The following is a 27,944-nucleotide window of genomic DNA, read 5'->3' on the forward strand; positions in this document are numbered from 1 at the left end:
ATTAAGGCACTCCAGTAAAGTAAAGGGAAATGCTAATCAACTCATTTGGTGACATGGAAACAGTCAAAAAGAATGGCAATTAACCCACAGCACACCTACCTGAAAGATACATATCAAATGTTCATTATATTTGGTGGGGTGCCCCGCCCCTCTTATGCTCAATTCATTGGATTAGTTTGGATTTATTATTGGATGAGCGGATTAATAATATTAATAATAGGTGTAGAATATACAACGTTGCTTTGAGACATATTGAATTTGTGTGACTTTTGTTTGACAAGGTAATGATGTTAATGAAAATAAACAAATGAGGAAAACGGGAATGAGGGAACATTTTCCGTACTGAAATTGATTAAAAAATAATCATTAAAAGAGAACACTAATACTGAAACTGCAATGTTTCCCCCAAACTAATTTAAACATTAAAGGAACAGTTCTTCAAAATGAAAAAATATTTTCTGTATTATGATCTATTACTACTGTAAGAGGCTTTTTCTTAACCCGAACAGAATGTGTTTGTGTGATTGTACGATTATTAAATATTAAATTTCCTCTCTGGCTCCTTTTTACTTTTCAATACAATCATTAAACAGTTATATTTGTGTTTTATGATCCTGTTTTTTTAATCCTGTACCCGACAGCTATTATTAGAAAAAAGATCAAATACAAAACTATTACAATCCATACTGAAGATAAAGAATATATGCCTTAGAATACCTTTATCATATTTTCCTAGTTATTTCTCCACAACTATTCACGGCAAGGGCTGTCCAATGTGAGTGGTGGCTTGAAATACTAACGAATTGAAGTTCATTTTCGTAAAATTACCATGATTATTAAATTGCTGAAAGAGTAAAAGAAATAGAATAAATACCGGCATTCAGATCCAATCGGGGTATTGCTGAAGTGGTCCAGTCGCCATTAGCCCAAATAAGAAGACGAATCGCCCGGCAAATAAGAAAAAACATCGGCAACTTCTTTGCTTTTGCTGAAGCGCTGCAGAAAGGTAAATAAAAACAAATCACAGTTACCATACTCTGTCTAAACTCAAGTATTTTTACACACAGTTTATGTCTAGCGATGTTGTTAATAAAGTTCGGAATCAGAGATTATTTGCACGCACGTAGCAAGCGAAGAAAGCTTTTTTCGGATTGTTTTCATTTTGGATTAGATGCAGCCAATGCATCCAATCTGTGGTAAACAGTTTAGTGCAAACTTCCTCCATCTTGTCTCTCACGCACAGGGGGGGACCACCCACGGTCGCCCGAAACCTGATTGGATGGAAATGCTGAATACGAATGCACGCACTCAAATTTGGTCATAAAGAGGACAGGACTGCTGTCCTAATATCTTTACACACACATATCGTTCTTTAAATGGGATTACCTGCATGGTTTGAAAAATGACAGCACCTTAGCCTCCATAAATATCGCAAATTTTATCACATTAACAGGATATGATTTCATGTGGAGATTTTTTTTCTTTGATATGAATGATGCAGATTGTTTTTCATGAAGAGTGAGTGTGGATTTTTAGCCCGGATTGTCAACCAAACACAAGCTATAATTATATTTGGATTGAATTCACATTAGGGGTTCCTTAAGGGTCCATTCTTGTACCACTTGGTTTAACATCTGTATCCTTCCTTTAGCTCAGATTATACGACATACCTCTTCAGATGACACACAACCCACCATTTCAGTGTCCCCACATGACTCCAGCCCCTTCGTCTCATTAAATGCACTAATTAAATAATAAACGAATGTGCCTGAATCTTCTCAGAGAGATGATCATCATTTCCCCAGGTACTCCGATTTACCCCCACGTAGACTGGCTCAAAATTGCCCCTAGGTATGAGCGAGACACTTGACGGTTTCCCTATGTCCCCTCGCGCCCTGCGATTGGCCGGCCCCTGATTCAAGGTGTCCATAATTGGCTGGGATAAAAACCACACCCTCCGCCACCCTCAAAATGAACGCATGTCATTATTGCGTATCATTTGTCTTTTTGCTGACTTTTATGTGCCGTAAAGCACTTTGGATCACCGCTTGCTGAATTGTGCTACCCAAATAAATGTGCCCCGCCTTGTCCTCCCAGTCAATTTGAATTGGACAACATTCATCTTCCAATCTCTGTCAAGGGGGATGAAATGCTTGAATACAATTGACACACACACCGTTCGTTGTTCGCATAAATGTCAAATGAAGACAAGCCCCCCCACACACACTTTTACCCCCCCCCCCCTCTCACTCTCCCTTTCTCTCTCTATCTCCCCCTCTCTCTCTCACACTGTCTTTCCTTTCAAACACTCAAGCATCCCACCCACCCACCAAGCTGACGCGCCTCCCCCAGTTCCTTGTGCGCGGCTGACGCGCCTCCCCCAGTTCCTTGTGCGCAGCCAAGGCACCGCTCGCCTCCACAAGCACGCGGGCTGCGCGGCGCAATGAAGCGAAGCCGCACGAGCAGCAGCACCGCAGGAGGAGAAACGCTCTGCCAAAAGAAGCGACGCACCAGCAGCACCGTGACGGAGACACGACGGCAGGTGAGACGACAACCTTTTCGAACCACGGCCTTAAGTGGAGCTGCGTGACCGCACCACATCTCGGTAAGGAGTTCGAACCCTCAAGACTTCCATTTGGACTGTTTGCGATGATGATTATTTCCAATGTGCTTTTTGCCATTTGATGCACGCACGGCAATGAACAGTTTTAAAGATTCGAATTCCACAATGAATTGCAACAAAAATTGCATCCTAAATCCAAGTTTTTTGTTTTTGTTCAACGAACAAAAACAAAAAACAACCATCGGCAGTCTTTTGGGGTTGAAGCTGAGGCATTTAAGCGGCAAACGCGGGTGCTGGTGCGCACCCCGTGTGCGTAAAAGCGCAGAGACAAAAAGGTGCGCGCCGAGAGGGTTTTGCATGCGCAAAAGGATACGTTCAGTGGGATTGCTCACTTGTTTTGAATTGGCTCCTTGGTGCTTTGTAACAGAAGGTTTGGGGGATTTTTTTGGTGTGGATTTAAAAGGTAGCAAATTGGGAGATAATGATTCATCATACCAATCTTGGTCTTGATAAGCTTTTTGGTGGAATTGCAAAGAAAGGGTAACTTTGAAGCTTTTCAATTTTGGGAATGTCACTTACATGTAGATTGAAGAATCAATCGAATAGTGAACCTGCCTTGAAATACGAGTGAGCCTGCCTTGAAATACGAGTGAGCCAAGTTGAATTTTGTTTTTGATACAATTGAATAATGAACCTCTACGGGGTGGCTTGGAATACGAGTGAGCCAGCTTGAATTTTGTTTTTAGATAGATATTTCTTTGCTTTAAGCGGTTGCTAGCATGATATATAAGTGCTTCACAACAGGAAACTATTTCTTAACCACTAGTCTACTAGCTTTCCCAGTACGTAATGGGAAATAGTGATTATCAACAAGTGGAGAGATATGAAAATAAACAAACTTATATTCTCATATATTCTTTATCATCTGCAACGAATAGCTGATACTATACTTTTTCTTGATAAACAGTACGTTTTTTCTTTTTCTTCCATTTTAGTCATTGGCTGCCATTGAGAGCGATACAAAAATTGAGCTATTGTGAAAAGCTTTAAACGAATTATTTGCTTCTAGCCAAATCTATGTTTGTCGGCCGATTACATTTCGATAGAATATGCATTTCACAGCAGGAGAGCAGGGGAGAAGGCTTCCCTCAGGGAACATAAATCACGTTGCAATCACAATGTAGAGGGGAGGGCGGTCAACAGGAAGTGTCCTCAGGTGTGATTAAAGGTCTCCCCTTTAATAAAACACACACACGACTGATTGCTAATGGTGTCTTTTTGTTGTTTTTCCAGCACGTCCCCGACATCCTGATACAGGACAGACACGCTTAAAAGTCGACCCCCCCTAGTCTTCCGTCGTGATTAAATGCCTCCCCTTTTAGTACGACATACACGCGCATTGCGTATGAATGATTGCAAATGGCGTCAATTGACTATCAAGTACATCCGTCTCGCATCGGGGTGACGGTGCACGCTCTATCCGAGCAGACAGCTACAAGGAGACGCGATTAGCAATCAGTCACGCGCCACGTGTGTGTGTTTTATTAAACAGGGGACTTTTAATCACGCCTCCAGACACTTTCTACCCCCTCATCTATTTATGAACTATGCTTATGGTGATCATTCATGGCGTTTTTTTTAAAGATTTTATTTATGCTATGGTTTTTCATTCAGAGGATATGGGATGCTTTTTATCTTTAGCGAACATCTTTCATTTAAGGACTGACAGCGCCAACTCCAACTTTGGAATTTGTGCAGTGGTTTTGGAAATTCTGACCCAAGTTAACCGCAAATTCTATACGATTCAACAGGTTTCCGATGATTTGAGCGAAATTATTCACAAACAAAATTTGTCGCTAAAGTTTTATAATAGTTATAATTCTACATACAATTGGTTTTGAATTGAGGAAGATGGTTGGATCGGCTCGTTCTACTTTTTTCTTGTAACGTCAGATTTAAGCATCTCCTTTTTTCACGTGTTCTTTGGTGTTGAAGCAAGCGGTGCTCAAGTGACAAAAAAGGCCGCGTTGATAGCTTCTCTTCTGCACCGACAAATGGCCGCCGAGGTCCTTTTAGCTCCTTATCAAGATGCTGAGTGATTGTGGAGACTCACAATATGAAATAGCACTAAAGCGGCCATTGATTGGTGGAGCGACGGTGGGACGAATGGAAAGCAGGTTCATTATCTCCAGCGAACAAACATCATTTGGTAATTGTGTTTCTAACACACACACACACACACACACAAAACCCACAGATCAATGCGGCATTTGTCAGAGTATTCAGGGTAAAAAGAAAATATGATGCAATACACAAGATGATGCGCTTTTCCCCATGAAAGTACAAAAATACGAACATTTCGCCATCACGAATTCCAATTAATCCCAATAACATTAGCACAAAACATCGTAGGACTAAATGTGGAAACAACTGGAATTGTGTCATTTCTAGAATTGAAAACATTTTCACAGTCGCAGTGAGAGTAGCGTTGTTATAAAAAGAAGCTGCAGCAGCAGGCGAACTGAGTGGAATTCGACAGGGAATTGTGTGAGGGGGAAAAAAAGCTTCGGGTCTTCTCCAGCCTAGTTGTTCATCTCGCAAACATGCCTCTTAATTATTTCTTCAGTTTCACATTCAAATATGCTATCATGATTAGGTATACAAAAAGGAATGCTGGTCACGGCAAGCCATGGTGGTTTTAAGTGGTTGTTTTTTGTGCCATTTATGCAGGTCTAAATTGAGATTTTGAGGCAAATGCTGTAAATTCGCCAGACAATCTGAAAAAAAACTGGTGGCTAGAGGTGGGGTGAAATAGAATGAGCACGAATACAAGTGTAGTCTTTATGATAATCACATTTCAGTGAGTGGAATAAGAGTCAGAAAAGGGTAAGAAATCTGCCATTTTGTGTCAAAAAGGCCATTTTCATTTGCCCATTGTGTCTGATTGATCCAAATTATGAAACACAGAATAGACTGCAGTCCGGTGGGCGAGTGGTTAGCTCGTCCACCTCTACGTAGAGGGTTCAATCCCATGTGGATTTCGGTGAGTGGTTTGCATGTGGGTTTTCTCTGGCTACTCCAGTTTTGGCCCACGTTCCAAAAACATCCATGCTAGGCTTGGCTGAAGACTCAAACTTGTCGCGAGGTACGAGTGTGCGCGTAAATGGTTGTCTGTCTCCTCTGTTCTGCTTGACACCAATTCTGGGTGTCGCCCACCTGCTGCCGATCGTTGGCCGGAATAGGCTCTTGCACCCTACGTGAGCCTTGTGAGGATCAGTGGTACAGAAAACAATTGACTGAATATACTAGCAGACTGATGGGTGTCATGTCCACTATGTCCAGTGTGATCGATTACAAACCTTGAAGAAATTCACAAGCTCCTCCCCACTGGCAGGAACATAAAGCTGCATGTATTTATATTTTTGTATACTTGAGTCATATTGAAGTGCATCCATTGACCGTCATTGGAATTTAATGGAGTTTTTGGTAGGGGAGCTTTTTATGTCCTGTTTCTGTAGCACTGTAAACTTGTGCTTTCCTTTTTACATGCTCGGGCGCCTTGGATTTATTAACCGTGTCTACTTTTGTATCTATAAACCCGAACGTGGGACGGCGTCCAGATGATGACTGTAAAATACGAGATGTCTCGCCGCGATGGTGTCCTGTTTTGAAGGCGCCTTCGAAGCCACAGGAAGCAGCCCGATTCCTGGACAAGATAAACAGAGGCACGAGTGTCTCACGTCCTATCCTCGGGCGCAACTGTCTACTGGGTGACAGGCCGTGGAAGTCCTTCCAGGTGAACAACTTGACATTTTGAAGAAATGCCAGCATTGAGGTGGCAAATGGACAACATCTGGGTCATTCCGGCTGTTGTGGAATTTGTGACGGGGCGGGAACGGGACTCTCGACACAGTCCAGAGACGGCCAAACCCAAACAACCTTTTGGATGAATTCTTAACCACATAGACCCTCTCTTTAAACACTTATCTGCAGACTCAGACAAACAGCCGTATTTATGAAACCCACCCATTGCCCCTTTTTGTTCCAGCAACCCCAGACGATATACGTGATAGCATCCCGCTGTCAAACAGAGGCTTTCCGCATTCAGATCCCTCTTCAAGGTGCAAGTTGAGAGCGATACCGAACCCTGGAGAGCAGCAGTTCCACGGGAAGCGGCAATTCCTGCGGCTTTTAAATGCAGCGTCTCCCCACATGCGTGAAAATTACATTCAACAAGCGCTCACATATTACGCAGCACGAAAAGCTCCAAAGGGCGTTTGCTTCCCCGCCTGCACCCGCAAGGTTAAGGAAGCGCTTTTAATAATAATAACACAATAAGGCCTGACCTCAGGGGAAAAAGGAGCGGATCGCTTGGGAATGAACTAAATGACCTACATCACACAGTACATTTACATTAAAGACGTGGATGGCTGAATACGAGGGCAAAAGGGAAAGTCAAGCGACAGCCAATTTGCAAAGAAGATGGGAGCAACTTCACTTTACATTTCCAAACCTTAACCTCTCTACACTGATGGTGAAGGTCACCAAAATCCACGGAAGAGAATTTCAGATGATCATGTAAATTAGCTTGGTGCCCGGGTTCCTTCTTTGTGCATAACTTGAGAGTTGTCGGAGTACTGTCAAGTATCGGAAGTCATGACGTAGCGGTCATACAACTCATGAGCTGATTCCAAATGGTGACCGTAATCATGAAATTGATGAATGTTCTGGCAGCCAAAATGGGATGAGATCTACAAAAGACTATAAAACCACACAAAATCCAAATCGTATTACCGATTCTTTCACAAAACGCCACAAGCCTAGCAGAGGCTAGCGTATCGCACTTAGCTTTTCTCCAAGTCACGATGGGAATATATTTTTTCCTATTTCTCACAACGCACCCTGCGCATGGCTCTAATCCACTGTTGAGGCTTGACAAGAAGAGAACACGACTCCCCGGGCTCGTTTGCTGCTCTACGCTGAGAGCAGTGTCACATTTTGTGGATCGTCCCTTGAAGATCTCGGCAGATACGCATTCCGGCAACATTTACGTTCCTGTCTTCAATTTCCAGAGTGATTTCATGGCATGATAGCGTTCACAAATCATCCGGCGGGCAGCAAAGCTTCACCTGTAAAACAGATCCGCCTTCATCTCAAAACAACTCGACGGGTTATGACGGGCTTCGTGATGTCCTAACATTCGCAGTTGACAGGGGGCAGAGAGAGGGCGCCCTTTCCGCCAGGAATTCCCGACCGGGACGAGGGCAGTGGCGTCCAAGAGAGACACACGGCGGAATTACGGCAGCCATTGGACATGCTTGGTTGCCCCGAAGATAACAGAGTTGGAGCTGTCTAACATTGAGTGATGGTTCAAAATGCTGTTGCCTTCTTAGCATAGCACGGGCAACAGAGCCGAGAAGTTCCGAAGCTTCGGGAATGGGCGTGACAACCGTGTTTTCACCGGGAACATAATTTAGACTAGACAGCTGATGAAAAAAGTGATGGTGGCAGACAGAAAGCATCGTGCAAGCGGCTGGAAGTGGCCGACCGTGACTGAGGGGGTCAAACGGAGGAAACGCTACAGAGTCTTTTGGATGTGAATGCAGCTAAGTGCGCTCCACCTCCTCTTGGATGCTGCCTGGCCCATCCTGTCAGGCAAGAACGGGCGGGTCAGGAGGCCTCGTCAATGCTGTGACAAGCAGACGGAACGAAAAGGAGCCTTTCACGACTACTCGTATAAATTGTTTGTCCAAAGCCACTGTAAAAAAATGTGAAATGGTGCCAAAAAGGTGCCTTGTATTTTCACTACTTTTGCATTCAAGTAGACATTAACTTCTAAGCCTCAATTACAGAGGCGAGTGGCCAGGCACATCATTACGGTGATGTGGGGTAGGCGGGATAAGCCGAATGATGAAGTAGGAGCCCAGGCCGAATGAAAAATGCCAGCGCGGCTGGAGCACCAAAGGATAAAAGAAGTGACCAAATAAATCAGAGGCCAGCAGATAATTGGACGAGTGGCTCTCTCGAGGAGCACCCGTAAAAAAAGTGACACCGTAATTTACAGTTAACTCTAGAGAGAACGGAACGGGACCGGGTTCTCATTGGATGAATTGTGCAAATGCGATACCTGACAAAGCGCCGGCCATAGCCATTATGGCCGTTTACCCAGACACGGAGGGGTCGCTAGCTCGACGCGGATCACTTTTCTACGTCCCTGAGTAATCGAGGTGACGGGCCATACGTTTCCTGCGCTGTTTTGCATTTGCCACTTGCGACGGAGCACCTGCAAATATCGACCTCGCGCAGGAGTGTTTTGGAAATAAATGACCCAGACGACGGAAGTCCAATTCCAACAAGCCGTGCAATAATTTAAAGATAGGATCCCTCTGGACATGTCGCTTTTCAATGCAAAGCAAAAGTAATGAGATTCCTCGAAAGCAGTAGTTTTGCTCAGGGTGGCCAGGCACGATATGCGGCCCATTGCCGTTTTGTCCCTGGGACAAATTAGCATGTAATCATTGGATATTCAACATATCTTCATGAAGCAACCACTACATTGGTCGAAGAGTGGTCGACGATAGTCATGAGTGGAGCAACTATTGACTACGCCATGAGTGTCAAGCTCAGCTTGGTTTGCGGGCCTCCTTCATGCCAACTAGAGCTCAAGTGGCCAGGACTAGTTTGGCCCAAAAAGTTAACTTTCTTGCCCCCATCGATGGCGCGAGACATCCAATCCATTTTAACTGGGAGAAAGATGAGAATCCACAGCCAGTTTAAGTAAATTGGACATCTTTCATTGAGTTCATTAGGCATCCCTCGTTGTTTTTTTTCCATTTTAGGGTGCTTACAGATAACTTCCAAGAAATTTGGGATTTCCTATTGATTTTTTAGGGACTATGAAGGATGCTTCCTGTTCGTTTTTCGCTTCCTGCTGATTTTGGGCCATTTACAGGATATTTTATGATTAATTATTAACTCATTGGCTGCCATTGACAAAAGCAGGCGAATGAAAGAATGTGATTGTGGAGAGGAAGGGTGGCAAATTCCAATACCCGCACCAATCTTCACCTCCCCGTTTGTGTTTAAGACCGGGAAGGACCCACATCTGCTGGAACTTTTCTGCTGGGTTGGAGTGAAACAGGTTGACCTTTGCGCCACTAATGAAGCACTAATTGCGGGCCTCATTACGAGCCAATAAAGAAGCTCTTAAAATTCCACCGTTGTCGCGTTTGTGATTGACAAAGTCTGACAGGAGCTTTGCTATCCGCCGAAGCAATTAAGACGACTCGCTTGACCCCCGCGCAAGTCGATATTGGTGCTTTCGCTTCAGTCTCATTTGGCATCCAGCCGTCAAACTGCTTGGTAATCCCGGCCCATCCTGCCCGGCTAACAGTTTCCAATTATAGGTGACTGGGGGATGAGACCCCCTTCTGCCTGAGCATCGTTGGCCCCCGCAATCGATGGCACGGGAATAATGTGTAAAATTGTAGGAAAGCCAGACGACCTTGTCCTACCATTGGATTGAAAGCATGCACTAGGATGCTAGCGATGCAAGTATTAGCCAAAACTACAATTGAGTTGTACAGGTTATATGTTACATTAAAAGTTTTAATGATTTCAACTCATCATAAAAAGCTGACATTTTATATCCATTAAACATCAATCCCTACACTCAGCCAATTTATTCCGAGCTACACTATTCCGGAGAAATCTGTTAAACGCTATTACATCACATGTTCCCCCCAAAATGAGATATTTTAGAGTAGGATTATCAGGATTTTGGTTGAAAAAAAATCTGATCAGGATAAAAGGTCACACTTTAATAAAAAGTTATCTTTGCGTATTGGCAAAAATGAAGAATTCCGATCTCATAGCGTGGATGCAAATGTTTCGCTTTGTCTTCTTCCTCCCTTGCCGCCAACTTCAAGACTAATTGGCAGGACATTTTTTCCCATAAACGGCTCAAGAAGATGGAATGCTGTAATCCCAACACTGGATTAACGCGGGATAATAAAACGTTAGTGTCAACATTTGCGTGGAGCGATGCAAGAATAACGACACGTGTGTTTCCTGGGTGGATTAACAGAACATCACTATCAGATGGATAACATAAATAGGAAAAAAAACATTCCTTAATGATTAAACACATGATTTGCCTCCGCCAAGGCCTACTTATCGTCACGAATTATTTGTTAAAATGGCTTCCTCACACGTAGGAAGCCGTTCCCGTGGGAGTGTTTAAAAATAAAACACATCAGTTAGCATGACGCAACGACGGAACACGCTTTAGTTATGCTAGCACTCTGCTTAATGAATTTGAATTTGAATTTTATTAAGGATAGCCCATTGAGATTAACCATCTCATTTTCGAGGGGGTCCGAAAACACAAGAAATACAAGTAAATGACTGGAAATTACATTCATTGGAGGAGATCACTGTTGATTATTTTCAACCAGTGGTGTGCCGTCGGGGCCTTCAAGGCCTTCTCTGCTGGCCTAAGAAATATCTGAATCACAGACTGATGTTAATTATATTTTGTCCATGAATACTTATTAAATAATTCCAAATTGTCTGTTAGCTTCCTTTCATTGCTTTTCCCCCTGGTTGCACTGCTTCCAGATGTGTGTTTTCATATTAAAGCATTTAACCAATCACATTTCAGCCATTATTTGTTGCCAGGGTCAGAAATCTGCCTCAAAGCCTTCACAATCAGTTCTGCAGGCTCTGCTGCATTAAACAAGCGTCGATAAGACTGTTGCTTTAACCAATCAGAATTCGATTTGGTGACACCAAGGCCTTCTCGCAGGCGTAGGGATACGTCATTGCCTTCTCGCAGGCGTAGGGATACGTCATCGCTTTCACCAACTATGATTGGCTAGTGATAGAGTGGACTAGCCAGAGCTACCAAACTGTATCTGGAGCGAGCTGCACAAGCAAATATATTGTTGTGTTGATTTAATAGCGGTTTTGTCAACCCGCAATGGCTGAAGGAGGAGAAGAAATGGATTTGTTTGCAGATTTACTGTCAAAGCCATTTTCAAGACGGACTTTTCAAGAAAAAAAAGCTGGACATCATTAAGAACGGTCGGACAACTCCAAAGCAAGCAAGCCTGTCACAACCGGGAACGAACATTTTCAGCACTAAATCGAATAAAAACGTATGCCAGAAATATGACAGGACAGGCTCGACATTAGCATTAGCTTCGATGGCGATAGAAAAGGAGGAAAGGATATTGTGTACAGTTAAAAAGGATTTTTGGTGAGTAAAATATGGCTATATTCCTAAATAATATTTCAATTGTATGAGGTTATTATTGATGATTTTTTATGTGTCGCAGCTGTAGAGGTAGAGGTTTTATAGCCATAAAATAGTTTTTGAGGGTTGGATTGATTCCGATAGCTGAAGGCGTCACTAGGAAATTCACGGACCGCCACTGCTTTCAACAGTATATTATGTTCATTTCACCGCAGATTTTTTATTGGTCCAATCAGAATTCAGCCTTGACAATCGTTAGCACTGGCTTATGGCGCTTCAACTTAACTAGCAACGAGGTTTCCTATTTTCAGTGTAAATACGTACTCTTATTGCTTGGTTTGTCAGAGGTTTTGGTCCTGCTTGTCAAAAAGAATTTTGACGTACTAACGAAGTTGTAGGTGGCACCATCGTGCGCCGTTATTTTGCGTTTTTATGTTGTAATTATGGTGATAGTCGTGGTATTAAGGAGTTGATTTAGTCCCGGATACTAAATGCACACCCTGCCACTGAAGTGGAATCATAGTAGAGATTAATTGAGGAAAATAATCACATGCTTTGCAGGAGGTTTGCGGCAATTAAGAACGGCAAAAACAGAAGGTGAGTCACGATTTGAGAAGATTCCCAACCAGGCGGCGCAAAAACAAAACAAAAAAAAAGTACTTTTTATGGTCGGTTCCCAAAAACCTTCAAGACTGAACTTCACTAGTCTGAAAGTGAGGCTTTAATACAACTGACAGGGTTGAAATGTGATTGGATTACCTTGAGGGAGGTTTGGCCTGCTTCCCACTTTTGAAAATGTGTCTTGGAGGTTGGTGACTAAAGATAAGCAAAAAAGATGAGGGAAATTAAATTAGTAAAATGTCAAAATTCTCTGTACATAAAAAAAAAACTGTTGATAAAACCTCAAAGTCAATTTAATTAAACTTTATATTTCCAATACACCTTTCAACAAATGTTAAAATAATTATCTAAAAGTGCAACGGCGTGTAATGAAATTAATCCAAATTAAATTAAGTGATAAAACATCAGACGCCTTAAAACGGTTAAGTTGGTGCTATTTCACATTTTTACATGTTATTTTTCATTCTTATCACCTCTCTCTCTGGTTTATGTATATTGTCTCAGGTGTAAGAAAAATAGCATGTGTTGAAATAACACCAAAGTCATGTGACTGGTAAAATGATGAATACTAATTAGCCTTCCAGCCACCTCTTGTGAGTGCCAAACTTACCCTGAACAACAAAGCTTCCTGAATTTCTTCATGAATAAATATAAAAAATGAACAAAAAAACATGTTGGATAAGCTGTACTGCTCGTCACACAATCAGCGGTGAATTTGTTGGCAGCTTGGCAGAGTCTAATTACGTATGCGTGTACCTCCAAGGTGCCTGATCGCAGCTGTTCCACCGCAAAACTAAATGATGAGCTGAAAATAAGAACGCCTGCCCCACTTTTAGTTTTTAATCAGCATTTAAAAAAATTTAAAAAAATCGAACACCATTTTTCTGCCCATGATATTCATTCCACGGCTCTTTCTACGATATTTTCATCAGAAAGAAGAAGCGGCATTCATCAGAGATTTACTGTCAAACAAGGCTCCCCCTTTCCCATTTGTCAAGCTCCCCCAAAGGAGTGAGTAGTAATCCTAGTAATAGAGGGTGATAGAGCCAAGATAACAGTGGTCTGGGTCAGCATCAACATTGTTTTACAACCCTAACGGACGTCATTATCGGGATGTTCTACACTGTTCTTAAGATTGAATGGCAATCATGAGAGAATTTCATAAACGAACGAGAGCAGCAAAACCAATGATCATTAGACACATTTCCTCCCCCACGCATAAGTCTCCTGGAATGGCTTGCATGGGTTTTTCTTCTGCCGCAGCTGTTTCTTTTCAAAACAAAAAGATATCGTTTGAGCTGTGTGATGAGTCAAAACAATGCCAAAGGCCTTCCTTTATCAAGGGGGTTCATCTCCTTGACAGACAAAAACACAACATTTCCTTATCTTCGTGATTGTTTTAATTTATACTCTGGCTTGTTCATTCCTAAAATGATTGAAAACTTGCCTTTTACAAACTACCAGGTTGAAAAAAAATGGCAATAAAACTTGTGCATAAGGAGCAAGTGTTGTAAGATTTTAACTTCCAAGGAAAAGTGAGTAATACCACGTTCATAAAATAGCTTTTTAAATAGAATTAGCCAAGGTTTTTGAGACAAAAAAATACATATATATACACATATTTACATATGTATATATGTATGTGTGTGTATATATATATATATATATATATATATATATATATATATATATATATATATATATATATATATATATAAATATAAATAAGTGTATATACAATGATAAACAGCCTGCGCTACAATGATAAACAGCCTCTCATGTCATGGCCACCTGGATTGGTCGCATCTCGAAATTTTTATCGTATTGCGGGCGAATTATTCGATCGAAATTTTCGTCAGCTCGTGGTACGACGAAAATTTCGATCGAATAATTCGCCCGCGATACGATCAAAATTTTGAGATGCGACCAAGCCAGGTGGCCATGACATGAGAGGTTGTTTCTCATTGTAGCGCACTGTCTTTTTTTGCCGCATCTCTTTCGTGTATAACAGATATCTACGAGCACTGAACGGTTTCTTTCGCCTCCACATGGACCAGGAAACGCACAACGCGCATGCGTGGGCAAAAAGAGGGCTTTCTGGGTAATGAAGTATTCTCGTGCACACAACACTGATTGCCAATGGCACCCTTTCTCAGAATAAAACTTCATTACCCACAATCAATACGTAGGTAGGAGGTTGCATTTCCTGTTCCCCCCCTTAGCATGTTAGCTCCCGTTGGCGGAGCGATTGCTAATTCAAGACTATTTCACGTTTGCAAGTGGTCGTGTGTTATCCTATTGTGAGGACATTTTTGTGCATCATTTTCGGAATATTTTGAAGGGAATACAACAGCAAACAGCCCATCGATAGTGAACGTGAGGGTGGAGGCGTGGCAAACAACTAACCGGGCCAGAACAAAGGTAAAAAAAGATGAAAACAAAATTAGAATTCAGTTTTGTGTAAAGTTACAATAAACGTATGTCTGAGTGTGTCTGTATATATTAATCCAAGTTAATTTAAATTTGTTTGTTCATTTACGAGTGCGTTGCGGATAAAGTCCCCCCGAACACCCCCGTCTCCGTGTATGTCGCTGTCTCTACCCTCCGCAAAATGCGTCTAATTTTACTTCTATTAAACACATTTTATTACTATTAAACCACTAGTTGTGTTACTTTGTTAATAGATGGCGAATAAAACATTTTTTCCAATCCAATATCCTGTTTTTGGTGTTTTTTCAGAGGGTTGGAACGAATTAATTTGTTTTTAATTAATTTCAATGGGAAACGTTCGCTCGAGTTACGAAAAGCTCGACATACGATCTCAGTCCCGGAACGGATTAAGATCGTATGTCGAGGTACCACTGTATGTATTTTTTTGTCTCAAAAACCTTGGCTAATTTTATTTAAAAAGCTCCACTTTATGAACGTGGTATTATGTGTGTATGTAAACTTTTGACCACAACTGTATATACATATACATATGCACGTAATCTAATTTCTTTTTTTAAAACTTTAATATTCAAAATTGCAAAGAAACGTTTTACTGTCAGAGTTTGTAGTATTAACTTGCTAAAGGTCAATTCAAATTACAAGCAGGATAACACGTGCCAATTATCAGAGATATTTCTAAAATGCATCTTCGGTCTGTCCTTGCTAACATTTCAAATTTCCCCTCCTCCCGCGCAGTAACCATGGCGAATCACCGCGAAGCTGGAGGAAGACCCGCCCCCTGCTTCCCTATTGGCCCTTTTCAATTCAAGTCCCGCCTGATCACACCCTCCAGGATGCAGAAACAGCCCTGCTGGACCTGTAAGTCCAATCGAGGGCCGCCCTTCAACTCTTTCGCTGCCATTGACGTAGACGGACGTTCAATCCAATTTGACAGGGACGATCGCCGCCGACCCTCCCAATCAAAATGAATTGGACGTCGGACAGTGTCAATGTTAGGCAATGAGTCAAGTAATGTTTCCGGAATTGTTTAAAGCAATTCTTCAGCCCTTGTTGAATCTAATTTAATGTTCAATTGACATAGTACAGTCGCCCACTCAGCCTAGCAAGTAGCATCCAATAGCACAAATGAATTCTCCATCAATACTTTGTTGTTCTCCTGCTTGATGTCGTCTCTCTTGGTCTCACTGTATTAGTAGTAGTATTATTACAGCACGCACGGCTGCCTTGTAAAATCCTTGAGCCTCTCGATGAATTTTTCTTTTCTCTTTTTATAGAGCCGCAGGAGTGAGAGGTTAATCGCTGAGAGGAAAGAAATCGTCTCAGGTAAAGACGTCAAAATTCTAACCTTTTGATTTTAAATGAGTGGTTATTGTACCAAGCGTATTTGTATCAGGTGATGTTAAATCCAAAAAAAAGGTCACAGAAGAGAAAACTGAAAAGAGAAACTGCGTCATAGCTCCATAGTTGTCATAAAGAGAAAACATAATAAACACTTTATTTTCTGATTGTTTGGGATGGAGGAGTTACCCAGAGCTGGCGAACATCAAAAATCATATTTCGTAGTGGGTAAAGAGAATTTTCAGATTTTGGGACCGTTTCTTAGTGGCATTTACCAGCGACGTGTACAAAAAAATTAAGCTTAATATTGTCTAATCTATTGCTTTCCAAATAGTTTCCCTTTTTCAATAGTTAGTTCTTGCAACGAAATAATAAATACAAACAGCAAATCAACTATTACTGACATCTTGGTTTTCTGGACATAGCTAACACACGTCTCGAAATAACTGCACATGTCGTTGAAAAAGTAAACACCTTACTTTCAAAATAATTGCAATAAATGCAAAACTTATTGAGAATACAACGTTGCCTTTCAAAATGAATTGCCATAGTAAGTTAAAACGGCCAGCCAAAAAGGTACTTTCAACATTCAATTTTTTTTTCATGTAAATTAGATTAGATTAGATTAGATAACTTTATTCATCCCGTATTCGGGAAATTTCACTGTCACAGTAGCAAGAGGGTGAGAATACAGACAGGAAAAGACATTTTAGACATAAATAAATAGGTAATAAATAAGTTAATAAATAAGCGTGTTGCTGAAATGTGTGAATATGTATGTGTGTGTATATATATATATATATATATATATATATATATATATATACATACATACTCACACATTTCAGCAACACGCTAATTTATTTATTAATTTTTTATTTATTAGCTGACATAGATGTAGATGTATACATATGGTTGATCTTAACATTCAGCCATTTCTATTGTTAAAGATTGCTGAAAACAAAACATTGCTTGTTTTTTTCCGTAGTTTTCATACAAAATGAGTATTTTGTAGTTTGGTATAAACTGGCGTCGTAAACTACGTAAGATTCGTAGTATTTAACAGCTCTGGTTACCTCCAAATGACCAAATATGGTCAACATAGTTGCCCTCGTGGAGTGTCCTTGCCCCCCTTTGCCTTGAAACGTTTTTAAAATGTCATTGAACGCATGAATTAGTGTCATAATGGCCAGATGAGGACCCAAAGTCCGCACTTGGAAGCCACTTGTCGCCTGGTTATCGGGCACTATTGCACACATTTGTGGCCCGTTGTTCGATGCCCCGAAACCCGCGTCGAGGGCTCTCAGTTGCCATTACGCTGAGGCGAAGAACCGGGAGGGAGGGGAGGGGTGGCTGATCCGTATGCGGCGCGGAGCCAAACGGCATCCATTAGCTGCGAGACGCGGTGCGAGCGCCCGGCTAAAAGTGTCAAATATGCATGAGCGAGCGACATTCTCCAGGCAATTAAAGCCATCGTTAAGATGCGCACCTCCTCCCTTCAGGCATGCAGATATGTGCTTGTTGAATTTTTGAGGGCGCACGGACTCATTTGTGTCGTCGAACAATTGTAGGTTTGATATGGCCAAAAAGCTCCACATGGTGTAACCGATAATCAAGTACAGACGCTCCCCTACTTACGAACGCAATTGGTTCCGAGCGATTGTTCATAAGTTGAATTTGTTTGTAAGTTGATTCAGTGCTATATTTTGTATTATAATTTATGTTTAAGGCCGATATAAGTATATTGAAGGTTTTAATAAGTGCATTTGTATGTTTAAGGCTTGTATAAGTAACACGCATTGGTTTGTACTGAAAAAAAAACATTTAATAAAATGGAGAGAATATGTACAGTACTGTAGAGAGAGAGAGATTTATGTATTAGAAACTGGCCAAAAGAAGCGACCTAATGACGATTGCACAGTTTTCTTCTTTTTTTCATCATAAATGATGCGGTAGCACTGTATGGCATCATTCAATTGATTTGCAAACTTTGTGCAACGTTCAATATTTGGGTCCTGCTGCTCGATCTTTCTGTTTATAAATGGTACTGACGCTCGAACGATTCAAGTTGTTATATGTGCAACGCTCACCACTCTCACGCGCATCAAGCTTCGTTATTATTGCCACTCGTTTCAAATGAAATGGCTTGCCTCTTCCTTGCAACTCCCTCAATAGAAGCCTTTAGCTTTTTACCAACCATATTCAATATTGGATGCATGAGATATTTAATGATACAAATGAAAAAGGTTCTTTGCACACTGGAGATACATTCACGCACTTCCGCATTGCAACGAAGAAGAAGGTAGATGCTGGGTGAGCTGAGCTCTCACAGCGCCAGGCGTCGGTATTAGCGGCGGAAAGAAGTACACCTCTGAAAAAGGCGCGAAATACAAAATTGGACTTGCGAACATTTTTGGACTTAAACGCAATTTGCAGACATGTTCGTATGTACCGTTGTTCGTAAGTTGAATGTTCGTAAGTAGGGGAGCGTCTGTATTTGCATGTGGGTTGACTGACGGTGAACAACACAATGGAAATTTCAAGAGGCAGCAAAAAAAAGCTCATTTTAAGAAGATCGGCCATGAAAAACGGACAGTGTAACGCAGATGCTCGAGTCATTATGTTTACTGGGATTCATTTTTCGGGGCTTCGGTTTAGCTAAAGTGATCTTTTTGTTCTCGCCAGGTGACGTTTTCAGGGCACCTGTAATGTCTCCTTCCGAGAGCAACAACAAAAACACACTATCTTCCTGAGTGTTTGATGCCACCTGGCTTTGTGCTCCGGAGCTCCGCCGGTCACTAGGTTATCGATTGCGGCCTGCGGAGTAGAGGAGGTTCGCTCAGTGGGGGGAAGCGTTATTGATTGTGTTTAAAGTGACAAGATTGAGAAGGTCCACTCTGACATGATATCCCTATCACCCGAACAGGGAGAGCGCGCGTCTGCCGAACGCGAGCGATTGATTTCCGCCAATGGACATCCATCACGAGCGGCCGCAATAAGATGGCTATTTTTCAACGCCACGCGCTGAGGGACGATCCGCCTTTAGCGGCAGGACATCGTCAAGAAAGCAGCGCTGGCGTGTAAACGTCACGGATTGTCTTCACGTGATCGTAGATCAGGCGCAATTGCCTCCTGCCAAAGCCAGACGATCACGAGGTCGAAACAAATCACAACGTCGTAATGGACCCAGCCAGTGACGGCCTTTGGAACCGTTTACGTGGCGATGTTTCACTCTGGTTTGCTTAGTTTGGCCCGTTTTGATGCAATATTGGGGATGTTACTAGTTTTTATTCGATGTCGCTTTTACTCAAGGCCGTTCGTGGAAATAACAGCCTTTTTGAAGTGACGTCGTCTGGGCTTTTTTTTCTCGCGGCAGCATTTTGAACTTTTTTTGTTTACTTGATAGCTTTTGAATTGATGTCATTTGTTCAGGTGACAGCATTTTATCAAGTGGTGTAATTGCGGTTATTTGTCTCAAAGACAGTGTTCTGATTTGTTTTCTTTACATGACAATATTACGGTGATTGAGAGAAACTTTTTTACATTCCATTCACTGCCGAGACAGAGAGCTAACGTGCACTTGAGAACCAGTCGGCGACTTTGCCCTTGAGTGAGCGACAAGAACAGAAAGTGTTTGCTTGTTAATGAAAGCCACTTTCCAGCGTCCGTCTCCGTCTATTGATATTTTTGTGAATCCGTCACAATAAACTGGCAGGAAATTGCACAGGCGAGAGCTAATCAAGATACACTCATGGAGAGTGCACGACTCCTACGCGCCACGAGAGGGAAAATGTTGAGATAGAGAGAAAATGGAAAGTGCGCTTTTGTGTGTTTGACATAGACAAGTTGAACACGGGGGCAATAAGATAGGTACAGTAATTGTGTGGTCATAAATCGATGGCCGACTGAGTTTGCGTGACCCAAGTTGAAAGGCCAATTTGGAGTGACTGATAACTTCTTCAATGTGTCCTTTAGCTAATTTAGCAGTGGAAATTGTATACAGTAATACCTTGAGATACCGTTCCGGGACCGAGCTCGTTGGTCAATTTACTCGTATCTCAAATCAACTTTTCCCATATAAAATAACTAAATACTAATTAATTTGTTCCCACCCTCTGGAAAAAAAACAAAAAATAGGATATTACAATGGAAACAGGTTTTTAATTGTTCTAATTCTACGCTCACAAAGTAACAAGCAACTATCTAGTGGTTATGATCGGCAATAAAATGTGACATTATTGTGTACAATATTGTACATTCGGTTCGCTACACTTTTGTGACACTACGTCACACAAACTTGAACTTAAATGAACTTCGCTTACTATACACAGACTTAAAAATGGATGTAACCTTATTGTGCTATAACCGAGGCTGATTAATGAATTCCGCCGCGGCTTTCGAGTCGGAACTAGTTGCTTCCCCGTGCCGCACAAATGAGAGTATTACCAGTTCGTTTTTTAAAGTTATCGAACCAGCCACGACACGCGTTGATAGTTTCGGCTGGCGTCGGAGTATCCCCTTTCTCAGCTGCTTGCTTTACTTTCAAGTACTCGTAGATTCCGCTATCGGTTTCTCCTTTATCCAGATTAAAAAATCGTATCTCAGGGAAAAAATGTGCTCAGAATTTTCCTCGTATCTGAAATACAGACGCTCCCCTACTTACGAACGAATTAGGTTCCGAGCGATTGTTCATAAGTTGAATTTGTTTGTAAGTTGATTCAGTGCTATATTTTGTATTATAATTTATGTTTAAGCCCTATATAAGTATATTGAAGGTTTATATAAGTGCATTTATATGTTTAAGGCTTGTATAAGTAACACGCATTGGTTTGTACTGAAAAAAACATTTAATAAAATGGAGAGAATATGTATAGTACTGTATAGAGAGAGAGAGAGATATTAATGTATTAGAAACTGGCCGAAAGAAGCGATCTAACGACGATTGCACAGTTTTCTTCTTTTTTTCATCATAAATGATGCGGTAGCACTGTATGGCATCATTCAATTGATTTGCAAACTTTGTGCAACGTTCAATATTTGGGTCCTGCTGCTCGATCTTTCTGTTTATAAATGGTACTGACGGTCATGTTGTATGCCCGTGCAACGCTCACCACTCTCACGCGCATGAAGCTTCGTTATTATTGCCACTCGTTTCAAATTAAATGGCTTGCCTCTTCCTTGCAACTCCCTCAATAGAAGCCTTTCGCTTTTTACCAACCATATTCAATAATGGATGCACGAGATATTTAATGATACAAATGAAAAAGGTTCTTTGCACACTGGAGATACATTCACGCACTTCCGCATTGCAACGAATTGGACAGAAGAAGGTAGATGCTGGGTGAGCTGAGCCGTCACAGCGCCAGGCGTCGGTATTAGCGGCGGAAAGAAGCACTACTCGGAAAAAAATCCAAAATCCAACTTACGAACATTTTTCGACATAAACGCAATTTGCAGACATGTTCGTATGTACCGTTGTTCGTAAGTCGTATGTTCGTAAGTAGGGGAGCGTCTGTATCTCGTCTGGTGGCCTCGTATGTCAAGGTATTACTGTAGTTTGTCCGTTTCGGTAAGAAATGTGGCGTTTTTATAGCAATGCCACCATTTCTGTCCAAATTCTCTCTGTACCTAATTGTGGCGAAAACCCAGTGCCAAGCCACGACTCTTAATTGCAACTTTGTACCTGTGCTGTTCTATTTGTTGCATCCATTGATGTCCCCTAATTAGAATGCAGGCGGCACAGAAGGCGGATTTATGTGAATACATGCATGTTGAACACTGCGCCAACAAATTCTCCAACATGCTAATATATTTTAATCATCGGCGGATCTGGCGGAGGTGGATTAGGCACCTGTGACCGTCGACGCTGTTAATTAAGCGCAAAATGTCAACAGATGGAGTCCGCCCACCCCGGCGTCCGTCCTCCGATCACGCCTTTGACAATTATAGAGGGACACTCTTGACCTTCGCCCTTGGCGTCACAACAGGTGGCGCTGTCTTGGCAATCGCCAATTACAGCCGTGTCCTTCTTGGCTTTCGGCAAAATAATGAGCTAGTAAACAGTCGTTAATGGAAGCAGGCCATTGATCAGGCGTTAAGAGTTGCCCGCCAGGAGTGTCGGCACCTCCAAATATATTTTTGATAGCAACATGTGATGCACCGAAGCTTGGTCTCACTCGTTCACTCCGTCTACATTATTCATGGAGACCACTGAAGCCACTTGTGTGTCGGCCGGGAGATGGATGGTGTCCTTTCAACGTTTATTCACACGGCGGCGTTCGTTTAGTGCGTGATGATAAATCTATTTATGGCGGCAGCGTGAATTATGCATGTCGTATAGATTGGGCGGCCATATGAAGACACGGGGAAAGACGGGGGAGCCCCGCCGAGCATTATTGGGACTCGCTGATTAATGCAATTTTTGCCCGGTATAAATCCACATTGTCTATTGATATTTGGCGTGGCCGTGCCACAAAACAACTGGGAAACATGTGTAGAATTTATCCTAGACCATGTTGGAAATGAGCGAGCTCAGGGAATGCCTGCCCATTACTCTTTAGCAAAAGTGGCTGCTAGTCAAAAGATAAAATATAGCATAAAAAAAGACCAACTTTTTACTTTTACCTTGTTTTTCTGTGTTTAAGTTTAATTTAATGTTTGACACGTTGGTTCTTAATTCAAATGGATTTGCTTCATTTTACAATAGTTTATTACAACTACTAATATTTTAAATTCTAAAGGTTATATACTAATAGAAGTCTTTGGCTTTTGAAACATTTTTTGATTGTGTTGTTAGTGATTTTGGACTTTCCTTTTAATAAAATACATTTAAATGACAGCAAATGATTATGTTATTAAATATTTAGCTTAATGGGATAAAAAGGGCTTACCGTAATTTTGGGACTTTTGGGTAGCACCAGCCAAAGAATGCACTATGAACAGGGAAAAAAAATACATATAAATCGCACTTTTGGGAGGGCATTTTTTCATTTTATCAGAAACCAAGAACATACGTTAAAGTAACACGAGTGAAATTGAGGAAAAACTGGGTAATTAATATATTATATTGACTAGTTGCCGACACAAAATCCACAAAATCCCTTTTTTTAAGAAAGAATTTAAATAAAAATCCAATCTAGAGCATGTTTTACATGCATTACTATATTGGTCCTTTAAAAAAAAAGTGATGCATTGTGTTTAGTTTTTTTTCTTCCAATGAACATTTTTGTGTACAATATTCTACAAAATATTTGACACGGCATGGCAGTTGATGTAGATCCATTTCATTTGCAATTATCCAGATAGAAAAACAGCAATTATCTGCCCAGAGAAAACGAGCCTGAAGCTGTCTGAATACTAACAAAGAAGCTAAGGTGGCTCGCTAATATAATTACATAGCAGGGATATAGCACAAGAAGGAAGATTAGGGGTGCTACGGTGCGAATTACGGGGGCATTGTGCCGGTCTGCGGCAGTATAAAGGGTGGCGACGAAGGCCTGGCGAGTGAACACGATGGGTCCCGCTCTCTCGCGTCATTACCGTTCATCAACGCCATCATCATTAGAGCCCTAAAAGCCACAACTGCACTGGCTATAATCTTCCGTGGCGAAGGAAAAAAAGGATTCGCCGACGGACACTGACAATTTGCATACGTGTCGGCGCCACTGGCTGTGCATGAAAAACGTCATTATCGAGATGGCGAGCGTCCCAAAGTGAACGCCCGCAGACGTTTAGGGGGTATTTGATTTCCTGTGCAAATGGCTTTTCATTGTCATAACATGAATTATTTTATTCCCGAAGCTGCCAGTGAAGGCGATACTTTCAATTCATCAATGCTATCCCTCCCACTTTGGATCTGACGTCCATTTTATGTCCTTCTTCCTCAGTCTTGACTCCAAAATTTTTATAAAGCCTTTGCACATTTCATGTGGTGTTTTTTTTTGTCCGGGGAAATTGAGTTGAGCCCAGAAAGAAAAAAACATGTCCTGTCTGACAATACAAGAGGGAATGATGGGTTGCGTTCCAGCGTCACAGCTGGCTTCCCGCACTTTGGCAGCCACATGCTCATCCATCTGAAAAAGGCAAAGTCCTCCAAAAGGATTTTAGCATGCACCACAGGAATCCTCCCCAAAAAATAAGAGACCCGCACAGCGCCATCTCCCCGGCGGCAACAGATCGATGCGGACAGTCTACCGAGACATCCGAGATGTTCGATTTATAAGGACGCTCTCCTGCGAGGCTTTCGATTGGCTGCGTCGATACCACAATGTAAAATTCTAACTACGGCGAAGAACAGTCAGCGGGGCGCGTGGGACGCTATAGCGCTGAAGATGCGCAGGTTAGATTGTCGTCGGCGGGAAAGGGCATGCGTCTTTGGTCTTGAATGTGAGGTGTCAGCGCTTGATGAATGCCTGACATCATCATTGCACGATTGGACTCGGGCAGGGCGATAAGCTGCGAGGAATCGCTGATGGATGGGCCACCTTCCGTGGAGATAAGGTTCATTTCAGACGTACGGAAGGGGCACATTTCTGTTCTGGCTTTAATAACCTTCTGTGTCCCCCATCAGGTCCAGGCTAAAAGTAGACATTTTGCAAAATACTGGAAGTTGGAGTGAAACAATTCCTTTTTGGAAAAGAGAAATCTTCGGTTATGGTCGAAAATTTCAGAAGAATCCCTTGCGAATCTTCTTGTTGGTAGTTGCATCCGAATCTATGGAGTGTTTGATGGATGACGTTGCTCTGAACGTTGTCCTTTTGTCTGACATCGTTAATCAAATGTTGCTGGGTAGCTAATTCCAATCCCATTGAGTCCTTGAGGGATTACAGTCCTCAGAACTCATCATCCAAACATCCATTCTTTTTACTGATTTGGCTCACAGGGGTAAAGTGTGCGCTGGGTCCTATCTCAGACGATACGAGGGAAGTCTGAACTCTTGGCCAGACAATTCCTGAACTACATCTACATTTTAAAATTGCAAAATTCCAAGCTTGTGGTGGTTTTACCGTGAAACATTTGCAATCCGATGATCAATAGTTGATCTAAGAGCCAAGAAAACATTCACCCAGAATACAAATGGCATGTCGTCCCCATTATGAATTGCAGAATAAGCACTTTACGTCATTCTATGAGGAAATAAATGTCCACGCTTTCGGACACGCTTGGTCGAATAATTCAGAGGCTCATCAAGTGTGAGGGATTTTTTTTTTTACATTTTCATGAGGGGAAGGCTAGTCATTTGGAATTGATCTTAACAGGACACAATGCTCACAATGCTTTTACCCTATAGGAATGCCTGTTAGAAAGATTTAGCATGTCTCCCGGCTGCCTTCCATTGATTTGAGGTGATTCCCGGCAGAGCGAAGTAAATGAAATGTCAACATCTGTGACGTGTGATGAGAATTAATGGCGTGAGCCTGAGACTACGACGACGACGGAGGCAGGAATGAGAGCCGGGGTGAAAACCCCAGATAATGGCACACGCTTGTGACAGGCGACATATTACATGACGTCGTGGAGTTGCTACGAAAACTCATCCTAGAACGCAGACCAATTTAATTGACGCTCTCGTGTTTACCGAGAACGTCTTCAAACTGGATGACGGTGAAAATGTGGCATTCGTTCACCTGACATTCCAAAATGTTAATTTGATTTATCATTGATACATGAATATGTGATTTTTGGGACGTGGTTCACTAACGATAAAGTACTAACCCAAGATTGGTCATCAGTGTTGATAACTGGCTTCGACTCATGACGTTCATTTTGCGATTTTGGCACTCGTTTTGCTGCAGGTCATCTCTATTGGCAGTTGTGTTTGATATCTCTACTGCGCTAGGAACGTAAGTTTTAATCATTTAACGGTTTGCCTTGAACTATTTCCATGGAATAACCGGCTTGTTTGGGTAGGGAAAAATACCTCTCAGTCACCCACATTGCAGCAAATGAGTTCCGGGAGAGCGAGGGGATATAAAGAGATGCATCGCAGGAGCGTGGCACTTGTTACGAGTCGATAGCGAGCGGTCGCTGGCCGTCGCATTGTCATTACATGCGAGGCCATGCCGCTTGATGGATCTGGGTCACCGAGATGCAAGCGAGGTCGGATCAATGGCGGGCGGGCGGCCTTGATTTGAGCAGCCCTCGCTGGGAAATTCCATTAGCAAAGGTGGAAACTCACTTGGACGCTGCAGAAAAGCCTCAACAATGGAAACTTGAGAACGCCACAATCAACTGCTTATGTAAGTGTCGCCATTGACTCGAGTCTCCTTCGTCCCCGTCAAGAAAATCATTCCAGTGGATCAATCTTCCCAAGAGGAATGTCAAATAATGGCTCGGAGTTCATTTGTTCTTGGGGATGATTACACGACCACAAAAACTATATACAGTCATTACAAAGTTTTACAGACGAATGTTGTTTTCAAGATTGATGCATTTTATCTTGAAATCGTCAGGCTCGGTGAACAAAAAGAAAGAGCTGCCAGGAATCAAACATTCATAAGCAGAATGCGAATGTGGATTCCGATGATCTAATCTGTCCGTCTATGCTTTATAAAATAGCGCGTTATGCAATAGTCTGAAGAAATGAAATCAGGAGCTCCGGGGAGGCCGGACGCTTTGATCAAATCCATTTTTCAAACTCGCGTTAAATCGCAAAAAATATGCACGCCTGATCATTTAATCGCTGAGAATGAATGGCATTGGAAAATGGTTGCGCCAGGTGATTCGGATCGTAGATTTGGGAATGACCAAGAATACGATTTGCATTCATGCTGGGAAAAGATTGGATTTACGGCACCTCAGTTTTGTCCTGCGACAAACTCCAGCAGTTTATCCAATTCTGCCAATCGGTAACGGCATCTCACTTGTTTTGATTTCAGCCAGGCTCAAGCGATGAACTCGATCGGCGGCTTTTTGTCAACAAATGACTTTGACATTGATGGCGTGACTAGGACAAAAATAAATACAGTATTCCTTATCTGCCATTGACAGTGATACACGTTCAGTCCATTTTGCCAAGGAGCCATTTCTCACCCAAATCGAATTGATCGTCTATCACTCGCAATCGCCCTGAATATTGACGACCAAATAAGTGAACATTTTTTTGCGCTGTTCAGCTATATTTTGGCTGAGCTAACGCTAATCGTTAGCAGACTCTTTTTCACACCCGCGCAGGATGTTGTTGCTAAAAAAGAAAAAAGGGGGGAGAAGGCGGTGGCGGCGGCGGCGATGGTTACGCAAGAGGCGCGAAGAATGCAAACGCCTACGTGTGCAGCCTGAAAGTGATCAATAGACTCACCTGAAAGGAGCGCACCTCGCACAACAAAGCCGACGCCCCCTCACTAATGATGCTAATGCTCCCTGGGATCATTTATAGCGCCGATAAAGGGCGGCGACCTCATATGGAATGTCCTAATCTGAAAGGCGGCATTGTGCACAGGCGGCCATGTTGCTACTCAAATGTCATTCGTTCTTAAGAGGTTTATGATCTTTTTAAACCCTTTTGAAAGAGCACAGCCAGAACTGAGGGAGTGCTGCTCGCGGCTGATAGGACAAACTATGGTTGGTGCCCCTGGTGTGGCGATGGGAAGATCCTAACCAATGGCAGGGTACAATTTCAATGGGAATGTATTTCTTCGCTTTTGATTGACGTTTTTCTTAATCTCATACAAAACGGCAGCAACGCATAAAAACTTTCTCTTACATATATTCTTAAAA

At 42.2% G+C, this 27,944-nt stretch overlaps 1 protein-coding gene and 1 long non-coding RNA gene across 4 annotated transcripts in view; one reads left to right on the top strand and one right to left on the bottom strand.

The window, feature by feature from the left end:
* Positions 1–895: 895 nt before the first annotated feature.
* Positions 896–27,627, bottom strand: LOC144069199 (uncharacterized). The gene is made up of 4 exons (XR_013298413.1): positions 27,526–27,627; positions 23,120–23,161; positions 12,579–12,635; positions 896–996 (listed from the first exon to the last, which is right to left on the bottom strand). It is a non-coding gene; the product is annotated as an uncharacterized LOC144069199 (long non-coding RNA).
* chrm2a (cholinergic receptor, muscarinic 2a) overlaps positions 2,369–27,944 on the top strand; it is a 37,901-nt gene continuing 12,325 nt past the window's right edge. Inside the window, exons 1-3 of one of the 3 annotated variants that reach the window (XM_077594376.1) lie at positions 2,369–2,605; positions 15,627–15,749; positions 16,166–16,214. The gene's annotated coding sequence lies outside the window, so the exon portion shown is untranslated. The remainder of the gene's footprint in view (positions 2,606–15,626; positions 15,750–16,165; positions 16,215–27,944) is intronic. The other 2 variants (XM_077594378.1, XM_077594379.1) reach the window with 2 other exon arrangements.

Source organism: Stigmatopora argus, chromosome 23 (genome assembly GCF_051989625.1).
Source record: "Stigmatopora argus isolate UIUO_Sarg chromosome 23, RoL_Sarg_1.0, whole genome shotgun sequence".
NCBI classification, from domain to species: domain Eukaryota; kingdom Metazoa; phylum Chordata; class Actinopteri; order Syngnathiformes; family Syngnathidae; genus Stigmatopora; species Stigmatopora argus.